This window comes from Arachis hypogaea, chromosome 17 (genome assembly GCF_003086295.3).
Source record: "Arachis hypogaea cultivar Tifrunner chromosome 17, arahy.Tifrunner.gnm2.J5K5, whole genome shotgun sequence".
NCBI classification, from domain to species: domain Eukaryota; kingdom Viridiplantae; phylum Streptophyta; class Magnoliopsida; order Fabales; family Fabaceae; genus Arachis; species Arachis hypogaea.
The window spans coordinates 3920026-3936911 of NC_092052.1; the positions used below are offsets into that span (position 1 = coordinate 3920026).

The 16886-nt window shown below is 33.3% G+C and overlaps 1 pseudogene; it reads left to right on the top strand.

Annotated features, from left to right (window-relative positions):
- The first annotated feature begins 1075 nt into the window (after positions 1 to 1075).
- On the top strand, positions 1076 to 2690 carry LOC112762624 (blue-light photoreceptor PHR2-like; annotated as a pseudogene).
- The last annotated feature ends 14196 nt before the right edge of the window (positions 2691 to 16886 follow it).

Sequence of the window (16886 nt, forward strand, 5' to 3'; positions counted from 1 at the left end):
ATTATGAACATGTCATCAAATTTGATTGGTTTGGAGTAACATGATGTGAGGCCCCAGTATCCGGGTACCAAGCAGGGTCTGAAACCAAAGTTGGTACTACAAGAAAGGCAGTAGGATGATGGAAAGATGATGCTGGAGGTGGAGGGATAGTCGAAGCTGATGATGAACCTTGTGAGGAGTTGGATGAAGTTAAGGTATTTGGGTTATAGAATGAATTCCTAGGCTGCGATGCTTGATTCTGAGATGGGGGAGGTATGTCTTGGTTGAATCGATTGAAACAATGCCATGCTACATGTCCAAAGCGACCACAAACCTGGCACTGCGGTCTATTATTTGCAGAAAATGATCTTCCTCCTCTGCCAAATCTACCCCCTCTGCCTCTACTAAAGCCATTACCTCGAGATGAGTTTTGAAAAGTTGGAAAGGAGCTCTGAGTGATGTTTGGTTGAAGCATTCCAGAATTATTTCTCTTGAATCTTTCGATCATGTCATCATGAGACATGATTAGGTTCTTTACTTCAACTAGACTGTAAATTTCTGGTTTAACATTGATAGTAATAAGAAGATGTTGATAATCTTCATTCAACCCTTCCAATAAAGCCTCCACATGTTTTTGCGTAGAGTGGGGTTTACCTAAAGCTGCAAGACAATCCGCAACATTCTTGATCTTAAAGATATATTCACTGGCTGACATAGCTTGTTTCTTTATCAATTTCAATTGTGCTTTGAGTTGCTTAATCTTGTACCTAGCTGATTGTGCAAAATAGTCTTCAATTTTCTGTCATATTTCATAACTGAGTTTGTGACCCACCATTTTGTTCTTGAAAGTTTCATCCATTGATGCAAGCAGCCAAGAAACCAAATGACAATCATCTTGCTTCCATTGCTTGTAAGGAGATGACTCAATTCCTGCTTCTTGATCAGCAATGATGAAAATTATGGAGGAATGCATTCTTTGATGAGATGATCTTCGTAACCTTGCCCTTGAATCACATTGAAGGCCTGTTGCTGCCAAGTTTTGAAATTAGTTTCACACAGCTTATCAGAAATGGGATTGAATGATCTTTGTTGATAGATGAATGTTGTAGCATTGTTATTAGTGACTGGATTGGTGACAGAAGAATGGGTATTGGAAGATGTGGGAGGAGAATCGTTCTCAGGAGTCATGGATCTTTCGAACCTTCAAGCTCTTGATACCATAAAGGGTTTTCTATGAAGAAAGCTTTTCACAGCAAGTAAAACAGAGGAAGAAAAATGTGAATCTGTAAAATTGATTATTAGAATAGAAGCCAACACTTTACACAAGTATTCTCAGATTTATATAAGCTCAAAAGAAAAATCAAATGACTCAATAACTAACACCTAAATACCTACCTTATCACTTAGTAGCTAGGTTACACTTTCTTGACTTTTCTTGAGCTCATCTTGATCTTGTTTTACAATACTACCCTTAACACAAGTCTCCCTATCATTGGTAAAAAAAAAGTGAGGTTGAGTCATTCTATTCAATTTCCAAACTATGATGTGGACAAGTTAGGTTGAGAAGTCCATTTTTTGTTGCATCAAGAAATTTGATAGAAAGTAAAATCATTCTCTTTGTATTCAATTTCAACTTATCTTTTTTATTTTTATTTTAATTTTAATGTATCTTTTTTATTTAATTTTAATTCATGTTATTTTGTTTATCTTTTTTTCATATCGAAATCAATCATATTTATTTATGTATAAAATTATAAATACATATATGTATTATTTAACTTATTCTTAATATATATTTTATATTTTAATATATATTTTATATCAATAACTGATTTATTTAGTGGCTGAATTTTGTATACATATAATATAATTAAAAATTATTTATATGAAAACAAAATTTATAAAACTAACCTGTATTAATGTATTAGGGTTAAGTACTTTTTTTCGTCCCTAAAGATTAGGGTCAAAATCAAAATCGTCCCCGACCTTTTTTCTTATTAAAATCATCCTTAACGTTCAAAAACACTTTAAAATCATCATTTTCGCGCTAAAAAGACAAATTTATCCTTATAAAAAATAAATTATAAAATAAAAAATTAAACTCCACCAACTGTAGTGGCTTCATTATCCCTGTCTCTCCATCTTCCTCCCAACTCATTTCTTCTTCCTCATTTCTTCTTCCAATCAAAGATTCAAACTTTGTTCTCTTCCCAACAATCTAATAAACTCAAAGTTCCAACCCAAACTTCTTTCTCACCCACCTTTCTCTCTCTACACCAACCCCATTTTCTCTCTCCTCAAACTCCATTAACAACAAGCTTTCGTTCAAGTTAACAATCTCCCATAATCTACTCCAATACCCTTTTCCTCTTCTCCCCCACCGCACTTCTGACCTCTTAGGCGCCACCGCACTCCTGCGCATCGCCGTCCTGTGGTACTGCAACGACCTACGCGTTCACAACAACAAAACCCTAAACACCACACACAATGAATCACTGTCAATTGTACCTGTTTATTGCTTCGACTCTTTGGATTACGGCAAATCTTTTTCAGGGTTCGATAAAACCGGTCCTTTTCGCACCAATTTCTTGATCCAATTGGTTTTGAATTTCAGGAAGAATCTTTAAGAGCATGGGTCAAATCTCGTTGTCTGGGTTGGAAAATCAAAAACGGTTTTAGTTGAGCTTGTTAAAGCTATTGCTTTTGTATAAAAAAATTGTTGAATAAGTTAATTATTGTTGTTGTTTTTTTTTTGTCTTCTCTTCTATTGTTGTTGTTGATAATATTGGTGGATTATGAGAAAGAGTCTGTGGGTTGCATCGTTGTGGTAAGAGAATGATAGTGGGATGAAGGTAGAGGTGTGGGTGACTGGAGGCATATAGTGGTGGGTGGGTGAGGTTCAGAGATTTACTGGTGAGTAAGGTTGAATGGTGGTAGATAATGATGAAGACGAAGAAATGAAGATGAAGTGGAGGTGAGGGACAATGATGGTGGAAATTGGAAATTGATGATGATGGTTGGATTTTGATTTTAATTTTTTTATTTTATAATTTTTTATTTTATAATTTTTTTATAAGGGTAAATTTGTCTTTTTAGAGCGAAAAGTATGATTTTAAAGTATTTTGAGTAAAAGACATATCGGTCCCTGACCTTTTTAAAATTGGACATTTTCGTCCCTTAAGATTTGAAAATACTTTTAAGCCCCTCACCTTGTAAAATCTGGGACAATTGAACCCCTCCATCGATTTGGGTTGAAAAACGTCACCGGAGAAGGCTGATGTGGCTGGGGGGAGTGTGACCTGTCCGTTTAGGTTGCTGAGCTGGAGGGGGTACTAAAAATCGAAGGACAGATCGATCCCTGACCCACAAAACGACGTCGTCCCCTTCCCTGAGCCCTATTTGATCAAAAACCTTGGAGGAAGACATGGGTGTTGATGCTGCGATCGTCCATGATGAGTGAAGGGAACTCTGCATGCACAAGACCTGGAGGGGGATCTTCATGGGCTGTGCCAGGAGGATGTGAGCGAGTTGGGATTGCGCCCAAGTGCTACTGTGGCGTCTACGCCATTATGTACAAGTCAAGAACGACCAGTAACCCTAATAGAGTGTTTCTTGGGTGTCCACTGTTCAAGGTAAGTGAGCGATTTTTACAGTAGTTGGATTATAGTGTGCTGGGTGTTAATGGGTGATTCACTGAAATTTTGTTCCAGGCTAAAGAACCGTATTGCCGATACTTTATCTGGCTGGATGAACATTTGAAAAAAATTAGGGCCGTCGAGTTTGAAGCCTTGGGTGCGGTGGATGAAGCTGATAGAGTAGCCATTGAAGAACAGCTGCTCCGAAATAAGGATATTGAGAAAAAAGTAGAAGAGTTGGAGAGGAAGCTGTTGTCTATGGAAAGCAAAAAAAAATTGAGTTTGTGGCATATAATTGTGATTGGTGTAGTAGTTGTTGTTGTTGCTGTATGTATGTTTAGGGTGTAAAAATGATTGATGTTCATGGAATTGGTTTTAATGGTTGATGTAAAAATGGTTGATGTACATGGAATTGATGTAAAAATGATTGATGTACATGGAATTTGTTGTGGTTGCTGTATGTATGTTTTTTTGGAATTTCTTGTTGCTGCATGCATATAATTTAGAACATTCAGACATTATTCAAGGCATTAAACAAGATAGTAATTCTGGATAGATTTAAAGCAAAACGTTAGAATGACATTGTATCTGATTTAATCCAAAACATAGCTAAACAGCATGAGTTAACTCCAAAATATCATAATTTCTGGTTGGCATGTAAACAAGTTTGCCAAGATTACTTTGCTAATAAGCATTGTCTAATGTCATGCTAATAACTAGCCAAAAACAAAACACAGAAATCATGCTGCTTTGTTCACTTCTTCTAAGACTTGAGAATTCTCTTTGTGGCACTGGTAGCTGCTTTCATAGTCTCCTTCGAGGGTCCCCTGCTGGTTGGAGTTTTTTTTGTGTGTGGTGTTGGATTTGTTGGTGGATTTGCACTTGTTGGTGGTCGAACAATTGGTTGCTTAGGTCTGAAAGTATGTGCAGCAGCATTGGAGTCTGGTTGGTCCATTCTTGGCACCTGGGATGGAGGTCTGAATGGAGTCTGTGCTGGAGCTGAAGGTTGGGCCATAAATGGTGCAGGAACTGGTGCAGACCCAGCTGCCTCCCCAGCACGAGGTTCACCCAATGTTTCACCCTGTGATTGATTTTGATCCTATGTAAGAAAGACACAGCAATGTAACCAAATGGAGTAATTAGTGCTTAAGCAGTATCAATTATATATTACTGACTAATAATAAGAAGCATAAAATGGAGGGGCTGATTAGTGCTTAACCAACTGAGGTCTAAAGCATTTTCGGGTGCCGGCTTACCTCTGGTGGAGGGGCTGATTTTGAAAGGGGAAGCAGCACCAGAGCTTGTGAGTTGTCAACTGTCTTCTTGGGTTTCTTCTTCTTTGGTTTCCAGTTCGGGTTACTTGGAGCTCCTTTACAAGTTTTATAATTATGCCCTTTCTCGTTGCACTTGCTACATGTAACCTGGAAGCTTCTTTTCAGCTTTTCTCCTTGCATATGAGCCTCAGCAGGGTCCTTGTTGCGGTTGTGCACCTTTGGCCGCCCAATAGGCCGTTTGATAGGTGGCGGGGCAGGCCTCAACTGCTCAGTTGTGGTCTAGAATTCTTCACTAGGAACGGGCTTGATGCAATGTGCATACGTCTTGTGAATGGACTCCATACACAACCACGGATGCACGTAATCCTCAACCTGGTCATGCCTCTTTCTGATAGCAGCAATAGCATGTATGCATGGCATGCCTGCATAAGCAGTAAAAGTTACATGTAAACCAGCATAATTTTACATACGAGGAAAACATATTAGTTAGGCTTAAACTCTTTACTAGTCAATTGCCAGGTGTTGCATGAACAGGTGTGCTTGATTAGATCCACGTCCACTTTCGTCTTCTTTCTGGTTACCTCAAACCTTTTTCTTTCATTGTCCCCCACCCACTCAGCTATCCACCTACTGCTTGGTTTTATCTTCATCTGCAACCTTTTCTCTTGAACTGGTGCTAACTTACCCCTATGGTGTTCTAACAATCTAATGTGCTTAGTCATCCTTCTCATTAAGTAGCACCTAATCTCCTCACACATTGTCAAAACTGGTTTTACTCTATATTTTACTACCTTTGCATTGAACACTTCACACATATTATTAGTCAGGTTATCCACCTTGGGTCCATGACTAAAATAGGCTTTAACCCAGGTGGTAGGTTCAAACTTCATCAAATATTCCCATGCCGCATTGTTAACCCCCTTCAGCCTATCCATTTTCTCCTTGAATTCTGGTTCAGTTGTACACCTAGCACACTCCCACACAATGTCTCTAATGTGCATGTCTTTGAACCTATTAATAAAGTTCTTCCATATATGCATGACACAGTTTCTATGATGTGCCCTTGGCATTACCTTTTTTAAGGCTGGCAGCAGGCCCTACTCAGATCCACCAACAATTAAACAACATTATAGGCTAACCTAACAAACTATACAACTAAGCACATTATAAGCTAAGTCAATAAACACCAAAAAATAAACAGCAAATAGGTTAACTCAATAAACACCAACATCTAGACATGTTATATGCTAATTCAATATACAACAAGATATAAACAGATTATAGGCTATTACCCTAAACATCAGCAACTAAGCAGATTATAGGCTAATTCTATCAACAACAACAACTAAGCAGGTTATAGGCTAATTCTATCAACACCAACAACTAAACACATAAAGGAGAGTAAGATTGTTACCTTTTGCTGGTCGGACATAAAGTTCCAACCGAATTGGGAGGCATCACCCAGGTCTTCCTGAAGTAGTGTAAGGAACCATTTCCATGATTCCTTTGTCTCAGATCTTGCAACAGCAAATGCCACAACATAGAACTGATTGTTGGCATCCTGTGCCACTGCTGATAGTAACTGGCCTCCATGGTATGTCTTAAGAAAGGCCCCGTCTAGATGGATGAAAGGCCTACATCCACTCTTGAAGCCTTGCTTACAGCCCTCGAAGCAGATATATATCTTGTCAAAAACAGGAAGGGACTGAGGGATAGGCTTCACATCAATTCTTGCTGTTGACCCAGGATTACTCTTGAGAATCTCCATCCCATACTCCCTGAGCTTTCCATACTGTTCTTTTTCGTTTCCCACTAGCCTTTCCTTGGCTTCCTTTACTGCCCTATATACCATCTTCGGATGCACAACTAAGTTAAACTCTTCTCTGAGAAAATCAGTTTCCTCATTAGTTGTCATATGAGGTTGACTTCCCATTCGCTTTTCCACCTTCTTACTGATCCAGTGTTGATCAGCAGCATTACTACCCAGATCTCTTGCACATGTGTGCTCAGACTTGTAAGTCTTAACCTGGAAGCATAGCAGTGTCTTGTTGTAAGATAGATGTGCCAGCCATGGACAGTTTTCACCTCTGCATGCAACTCTCACCCTTTCCTTATCATTCTTTATCCACAACAATTCTCTCCCCTCAGCTATGAACATATCTTTCACAACCTCTTTGAAGCCATCTATGGTTGCAAACTTGGTACCCACCTCAAACCTCCCCTCTCCAAATCCATAGTCTTCATTAAACACTGGAAATTCATGCTTGTCTCCCTCATCCTCTGATGACACTGGTGTGTGAAGGTCCTCAGATGCATACTCATAAACCGGGTCATCATCATCTGATTCCTCCTCATTCACATAGAGCCCTATTGGAGGCCTGTCATTGGGCTGCACAGATGGAACATCTTCTTCAGCATGCACAGCAGCACCAGTTTTTTTGGGCTTGTGATGAGGAACACTTCCTTTGGGCTTGGCTGTAGGCCTGGTTCTTTTGGGCCTCGCACTAGGCCCAGCTCCTTTGGGCTTGGCAGCTGGCATGGTACCTTTGCCACTAGGCACAGCTGCAGTCTTTCTCCCAGCACCTCTCTTGTTCCCACTTGACTCTGCAGTCTTTTTTGGCATCACTTTCTCCTTTCCTTTCACAGTGCTTCTTTTCTTTATAAGATCATTCTCCTCATCACAACTACAGGAGTCATCATCAGAACCAGTTTCAGTGCCATTCGGAGGAGGTTCATACAACTCGTCCTCCCCACTACCATTCCCATCCCCTGCTGTCGATGGTGATGACTGAAGCTCCCGCATGATACTGTCCACATCAACTGCATCATCAAATTCTTCCGGCCCCTGTTCTGCAGCAGCTTCTTCTTCCACAATCTGTGGCTCATCAACAGGGTGATCGAAGTAAATATAGAACTCGTTGATATTTGAATTCTTCAACTTGTTCTCTCGCATTTCATTGATTCCAGCATCCCCCCTCAGTATGGGCAGTCCAGACTCAAGATCATTACTGGTTGGGTCATACCAATAGACTGCCCTGTATGTTGCATACCCCAGACCCTTGAATAGTGTAACCAAATCCCCAAAATTCACAAAGTCCAAATTCATCTCTGGAAATTTCTCAACCTTCCCACCAATATACTCAAGAGTGCCACCGGGTCCTCTACCAAAATGACCTCCATGGTGAAAAACAGGTACAGCATATATATCAACCATCTGCATTATGCACAGATATAGCAATCACACATTAAACCCTAGATCAAGTGCCTGAGAATTTGAAATCAGTTAAATCCCTATAGAATTTTTTCCAGTCTTTTCCCCGAAACAGAGCAAGCGATCATCACTAACCCCAACCCCATGCATTATATTCTACCAAATACTTAAACAAGAACGAACAGTGTGATTCGACTAATACCCTTACCTCTGTAGCAGAAGGCACCTTCTTGCAAGACGAAGCCTGTCAAATCCTTCACCACCCGCAACGTCCACTGAGCACACAACACCTTCTCAACGAGTTGAAGACGTTCTTTTTTTTTGGAGGGAGAAAGAAACTGTTTGTCTTCAGGTAGGGTTTTCAGTAATTACAGGCATGGCTTCTGGGTGTTATGGGAATAACAATATGTGGAATGGGCTCAGGGATCGATCTGTCCTTCGATTTTTAGTACCCCCTCCAGCTCAGCAACCTAAACGGACAGGTCACACTCCCCCCAGCCACATCAGCCTTCTCCGGTGACGTTTTTCAACCCAAATCGACGGAGGGGTTCAATTGTCCCAGATTTTACAAGGTGAGGGGCTTAAAAGTATTTTCAAATCTTAAGGGACGAAAATGTCCAATTTTAAAAAGGTCAGGGACCGATATGTCTTTTACTCAAGTATTTTTAAACGTTAAGGATGCTTTTAATAAGAAAAAAAGATCGAAGACGATTTTGATTTTGACCCTAAACCTTAAGAACAAAAAAAGTACTTACCCTAATATATTATTAGGGTTTATGAAAACACCATTTTATAAAAGCGCGTAGCAAACACAATATATATAAATCCAAACTCAAGTACTTGAATGAATATAATGAATAATAGTACAAGGAAATGAGAGTCAAAAGAAGAAGCAGAAAGATGATAGAGTCCAAATTGAGATGCTCCCTTATTTAATTTGCAGAGCCAAAAAGTTAAGGTTGCAAGCTGGCATATATAATTATATAGTAACAGTAGTAGTCAACGCTATGGGGTAGTGGCAGTCAACTTTGTTATATTATGCATGCAAATATTGCAAACAATTACAATATTCAATTTCTTTTCTATATATGTATGTGCATGCATTCTCTCTGATCTCCTGTCTCTTTCTCACTCTGCATAATTGCATACTACGTACAGCACCTGATGTATATAAAATATTATAAGAAAATAATTTTCTAACAACCAATATAATTCTTCATATATTAAAATTTATCTCCCAACTCTATTATTTTTATATTTTTTATTTGACTCTCATTTTAACATTTGAGCTCATATTTTTTTTTTCACTTTTTAATTAAGCTAAATGTTAATAAATATTTTACGTCTAAGTGTAAATTAAAGTAACTATATATCCTATTATATATATATATATATATATCTATCAATGCAGCCAGCATCTCCAAAACTTTAGGTTAAAATAAAGTTAAATGTAGACAGGACTAGAAATGGAATAAGGTCAGACAGCTTGTTAAAAATTTTAAACCTAGCTTACAATTAACTTGACTTGGTCTGGTCTAATTTGGTAAAAAAAAAAAAATTTAGATTTATAATAAAAAAAATTTTATTTTAAGAGGTCAGATATTTAAATAAATTGTTAATAAATTATAGACTAAACTCAGGTTAAATAGACTTAATTTTTTTAATAATAAAGACTGATTTGACCTAACTTGTTTCTATCCCTAAGTAGGGCACAAACAAAGGACCACTCGGTGGTGGCATAATCATCACTAAGAAGCATGTGTTTAACATTGAATGAAGAAATATAATTTTAAAATTATTAAAAAATCTATGTTTTTGTTTACATATATATGCTGAAATTCTTTTTTTTTTAATCAATAAAAATCAAATTCTGAATCTTTAAGTTATAGAAATTTTTATACTATATCATAAAATTACTTCTAAAATTTTAATATAATAAAAAAAGATATATAAATAATTATATATCTGACAAATACTAAAGATAGAATAAATATTTTTAAATTATAATGCATTAAGAGAGTTGATTGTTAACTAATTGGGCTTCTTAATAAACATTTGATCAAGAATGCATTATTTTTAAAAAAATGTGCATATATAGAAAATTATGTTGCAAAAACGTTAATCTCTTTAAATTAAAGAAGAGTTCAATTATTGTCGTGGATACTCTAACAAATAAAGAAGAAAGATGTATATTATCTTCTACTCTCTAATAATATTGTCATTGAATATTCTATTATATATATTATATTATTTAATTATTTGTATATAATTATAGCATTCGTTTTATAAGCGCGTTTTTTGTGCCCCACAGAAGCAGCCTCTAGCCACCATGTAATTAATCTCCATATATATATATATATATATAGATAGATAGGGTCCCCACACGTTAGATATCATTTTCATTTTTATGCCAAGACAAAAAATAAAGAAAAGTGTTTACTTAATTAGCTTTCTTTAATTTCTGTAGAAGCCCTTCATTCTCCTTTCGTTATCAAGAATTAATAAATGGTAAGGAATGAAAGTGGATAACAAATTAAAAATTCTAGCTATTCAAAGAGTTGGAATTACAAGAAACTATATGACCAAACTTTTATGGTAATTATCAAAACATATATAAATACTCAAAGTGTTTTTACATAAAGATAATAATTAAAAGGGCAAATCACAATAATAAGCCAAGGGTAAAAATAATTTACGTGAATAAGCCAAAATAAAAACTGCTTCATGAATCCACCAATGCACGTTTATATGTAGTTCGAACCAGCTTGGTTCGAATTCTATTTCTACATAATTCGAACCAGCTTGGTTCGAATTACACACAAAGACACGCACACACTAATTCGAACCAAGCAGTAATTCATAGTATAATTCGAATAATGCTGTTAAAAAATTAATAATTTATTAAAAAAATTATTAAAAAATTTATTAAAAAAATTAATAATTTAAAAATTAAAAAAATATATATATTTTATTTCATACGTTAAAATAAGCTAACAAAATATTTAATTACGAGACTTCTTTAAAATATTAATGAGCTATCAATTCAAATTCCATACAATACTTTTCTGTCTATTCTTGATAGCTCATGAATATTTTTTTGTGGTATAATTTAAATAAATTTATTAAAAAATATTCATGAGCTATCAAGAATGGGCAGAAGAGTATTGTATAGAATTCGAATTGCTCACCATATAATTTGAATCAGAGTGATTCGAATTTTCCCATGGGTAATTCGAATCATGTAATATCTCACCATATAATTTAAATAATTTTATTAAAAATTTATCATAAATATTTTTTTATAAATTTATTTAAATTATACCACAAAAAAATATTTTATTCTATGTAAAATAATTTAAAAAATGGATTAAAAAATGTTAGAAGTACTATAAAAATTTGTAATGTCCTAATAACTTAGGACATTAAAGAAATACTCTACATAGTCACTAATAATTTAAAAATTAAAGAAAAAATATTTTTATCATGTATTTACCTAAATCACTAGAATATTACAAACTTTTATAGTACTCATAACATCTTTTAAGCCATTTTTTTAAATTATTTTGTATAGAATAAAATATATTTTTTAATTATTTTGTATGAAATAAAATATTTTCTTTCATTTCTAAATTATTATTGACTATGTAGAATATTTTATTTAAAATTTGAGTACATGCATATATTTACCTAAGTTATTAGAACATTACAAATTTTTATAGTAATCCTAATCTTTTTTAAGCCATTTTTTTTAAATTGCTTTGCATGGGATAAAATATTTTTTGTAGTATAATTTAAAAAAAATTATTAAAAAATATTCATGAGCTATTAAAAATGGACAGAAAAGTATTGTATGAAATTCGAATTGATAGCTCATTAATATTTTAAAGAAGTCTCGTAATTAAATATTTTGTTAGCTTTTTTTTAACGTATGAAATAAAATATATATTTTTTTAATTTTTAAATTATTAATTTTTTTAATAAATTTTTTAATAAAATTTTTTAATAAATTATTAATTTTTTTAACAGCATAATTCGAATTATACCATGAATTACTGTGTGTGTAATTCGAACCAAGCTGGTTCGAATTAGTGTGTGCGTGTGTTTGTGTATAATTCGAACCAAGCTGGTTCGAATTATGTAGAAATGGAGTTCGAACCAAACTGGTTCGAACTACATATAAACGTGCATTGGTGGATTCATGAAACAGTTTTCGTTTTGACTTATTCACGTAAATTATTTTTTCTCTTGGCTTATTTCTGTTTTTTGTCCTAATTAAAATATAAATACGTATTATATTAATAATAATAATAATTTAGTTAAATATATTATAAAATTATTTTTATGTGAATAATCGTTTGTCAAAAACGTAAAATATGGATCAGAACAATAATTAGTAGCTCATCATAATATTCTAGAGTTTTCTTAAATTTAGAAAAAAATAAATAAAAAAATATTAAAAGTCCTATCTATCTATAACTCATCATTTTCTTGAGTGATGTTATTTCAGACGAACATGTTCTTGAATGATAATATGATTTGCATGGTCATGATGATTATTTTCATAGAGATGGGGTTGACCAATGTTCGTACAAATTTTAAAGTAGCCAATCAGCTAAATAATATAAAGTCCATTAGTTTGTGGATCACTATATCAATGGTAAGTATAAAATAAAAATATATGTTTAAGTATAAAATATAAAATACAAATTAAAATATATTAAATATAAAGTCTATTAGTTTGTGTATTGTCTGTTTCTTTTTTTTTAACTTTAATTTGGTTGATGTTTCTGCTACTATAATTTTTTTTGAAATAAACAAATGTTTATTATTAAAAAATTTGTTAGCTATGATTGTTTGTTAATTATATATGATGATGGTGGTGGTAAGACCGATGTTAATGATGATTGATGAGAATAAATTTAATATTTTGATATAAATATAAATTTAGTGTATGTTATTACCAAACAAAAGTAAAAATTTGTGTATGTTTATATTTATGTGTTATTCTATTTTTGTATCTCGTTTACTGTTTTTTAAGACAAAAAACTAAACAAAATCTACGTAAATATAATTGATTTGAAAATTTGTCTAGATAAATTTCACCTATTAATTTTCTAGGTACTCGAATTGTATTTTAAAAAAATTAAAAACGAAAAAGACAATTCACCTCGAAAAATTCATTTTTTCAAAAATTTAAAATAAAATTACAATTGGTCCCTTTTTATTTTCCCCATATTTTCGTAATTTTTCATAGTCTTTATTTTTGGGGATTTTACCCCTCAGCAAATCATATTAAATTTTTTATGCTAAGAAAAGTATTAATAGATTAGAAGATGATTGAACAATGTTTCATTCAATTCGCTCCTTCAGTTATTCAAAACCAAATGAATATGAATTATATAGAAATAAATATGACCTAAAATATGAATTAAAAAAAAAAGACATAGTGTATTTATTCGCTATTTTGTTATTATATATCATTACAGTTATACTATGCATTCATGTAATTTTTTATCGAAATCTATTCAAGTTGACCCAACATTAAAAAAATCTAATTCCATTAAATGAGCGTGTATTCACGCGTCCAAACTCCCAAAACATTTAACATTCATTCGCGCCTTTATTATGTAACAATGTTCCTTCTTCAACCTCGAAACCGCCACTGGAGAAGTTTAAATCTCTCTCAAAATCTCTCAAACCCCCGTTGTGTTCTCTGCGAAAACTGCTCCTACTCCATAATCGCGTCAAGCTTTCGAAAGGAAGAAAAAAAAAACAAACAAAAATAAGAACAGAAATTTCGCAAGGTATGAGAAAAACTGTCGTTATAAAGTTCATTTAATTTCTTTCAAAACTCACGTTTCTCCTAGTTCGATTTAAGGTTTAGTGGATTGAGTTGCTTCGTTTAGTAGATCGCCTTATTCTAAATCCACTTTTATTGCGTAACTAGGGCATATGAATAGAAAATGTGTTGTTATTTGTTTTCTGTGATATATTGATCGGTTCATTGGTGTTGGTCATTTTGATTCACTTGATTGTTAGTGTGTTCAGTTGAGTTCTTGTGCATGCAGAAATGTTTTTCTTGATGATTAAATCTTTATCACGTTTTATTCAGCACATAAATGTTGTTCGGTTTAGTGGAGTTGCTCATTTTGATTCACTTGATTGTTAGTGTGTTCATTTGAGTCCTTGTGCATGTAGAAATGTCAGAAATATTTTTCTTGATGATTGAATGTTTATCACGTTTTATTCAGCACGTAAATATTGTTTGGTTCAATAGAGTTGCTCATTTTGATTCACTTGATTGTTAGTGTGTTCAGTTGAGTCCTTGTGCATGCAGAAATATTTTTCTTGATGATTCAATGTTTATCACATTTTATTCAGCACATGAATGTTGTTTAGTTCAGTGAAGTTGCTCATTTTGATTCACTTGATTGTTAGTGTGTTCAGTTAAGTCCTTGTGCATGCAGAAATATTTTTTTTGATGAATAAATATTTATCACGTTTTATTCAGCACATGAATGTTGTTCGGTTTAGTGGAGCTGCCCATTTTGATTTACTTGATTAAAATGTGCATGCTTGTGCTTGTCAGTGTATTGAGTGAATTATTGACCAAATTTTTTTGTTCTTACAGCAAAAATGAAGAAGACAATGGTGACAAAGAAGGAGAAGCCGCGCTATAACGTAAGCATATGTACAAAATGAGAGACCAAGTGATTCAGGCATCTGAAGTAATAAGACTCCCGAAGCCATCTGCTACACTCTCTAGCCCTTATTGTAACTTCACATATGGAGATTTAGATAGTAAATAGGATATACTTTGTTTGACTGGTTGTAATTAACACTATTTTGTTTAACTTGTTTAAAAAAACAAACACTGCTTCTTTGAATGTATATATATGAATATTAATGTAAATGTTATTGGAAATCTAATGTTAATGTATATATTTGATTTAAGATGGATTAGTCTTTGTCTTGTCGGTCTGAGATGTTAATATATATATCTGTTGAAACTGTCTGGCTGCTATTTTGTTCTAGGTTCACAGTGAATACAAATCAGGGTATTTATCAAACATTAATAGCTCTAAAAACCCAAATGAATATAAATTAATACACTGGATGGACCGAAAAAGTACATATATCACTATTAAAAAATATTTTTATCAGTATTTAGTTTTAAAACGGCTTTTTGCATAATGAATCGAACACGTTATTAAGGTGAATCAACTGTATAGTACTAAATGAACGGAACATTATCCATTATATAAAATCAAATTCAAAACAACTTTCTACATAATGAACCGAACACGTTATTAAGGTGAATCAACTGTATAGTACTAAATGAACGGAACATTATTCATTAAATAAAATCAAATTCAAAACAGCTTTCTGCATAATGAACTGAAGATGTTATATTGAATCAACTATATAGTACTAAATGAATGGAACATTATCCATTATATAAAATCAAATTCAAAATACCTGTGTCTACGATTTAGAAATTATCAATTCAATTCAATTCAATTCAATTCAAAACACCTGCGTACATTCAATTCAATTCAATTCAATTTAGCAACTGCATTCCATTCAATTCGATTCAAAAAATAATCTAAAAGAGTGCTTGGATAAACTTTGAGAGAAATAAATTTATGAATCTAATACAAAAGAGTGGGCCTTTAATATTTCATCCGGAGATGTTAAAGAATTTTACTTATTGGGAAGTTTGGAAAAGAATAGCAACACAACAAATTAAAATTCAATGAGAATAACGTAGCGCAACTCATAGAAACTAATTACTTTGACGTGCTTGCTCCCTGTGTGCATATAACAGAGATTATTTGCAATAAATTAGTGGATCAATTGGAATGGAGACTCGGGAGAAAAGATATATATTTGCAATAAACAGTTTTTGGCATAATGAACCAAACACGCGTCATTATGGTGAAATAATTGTATAGTACTAAATGAATGGAACATTATCCATTATATAAAATTAAATTCAAACAGTTTTTTGCATAATGAACCGAACACGTTATTATGGTGAAACAAATGTTTAGTACTAAATGAATGGAACATTATCCATTATATATAAAATCAAATTCAAACAGCTTTCTACATAATGAACCGAACACGTTATCATGATGAAACAATTGTATAGTACTAAATGAACGGAACATTATCCATTATATAAAATCAAATTCAAACAGCTTTCTGCAGAATAAACCGAACACATTATTATGGTGAAACAATTGTATAATACTAAATGAACGAAACATTATCCATTATATAAATTCAAAACACCTGTGTCTACAATTGAGAAATTATCAATTCAATTCAATTCAAAACATATGCGTATATTCAATTCAATTCAATTCAATTTAACAATTGCATTCCATTCAATTCGATTAAAACAAATCCAAACTTCGTCCGCTTGATTCGTTTCAGAAGAATAATCCAAAACACTCTCATTCAACTGATTTGAAGTTGAATCATTTATTGTTTTGATAGAATATTAAAATCTGAAAACGAAGAAGATAAATCCACAAAATCGAAAAAGAAAATAAAAAAGAATAGGAAGAAGAAGAATAAACAGCAGAGAAGAACGAGCAAAAGAAAAGAAAAAAGAAAAAGAATGACGAACAGCAAATATTACAGATCCAAAAATTACAATACAAATCGTTATCGTTGGAGAAGAGAAGAGGAAGAAGAATGTTTACGTTGAAGAAGAGGTTTATCTGTTACGTTAATAGGAGGGAGAGAGGGACGCGCGTATATTTCATGTAACTTGGA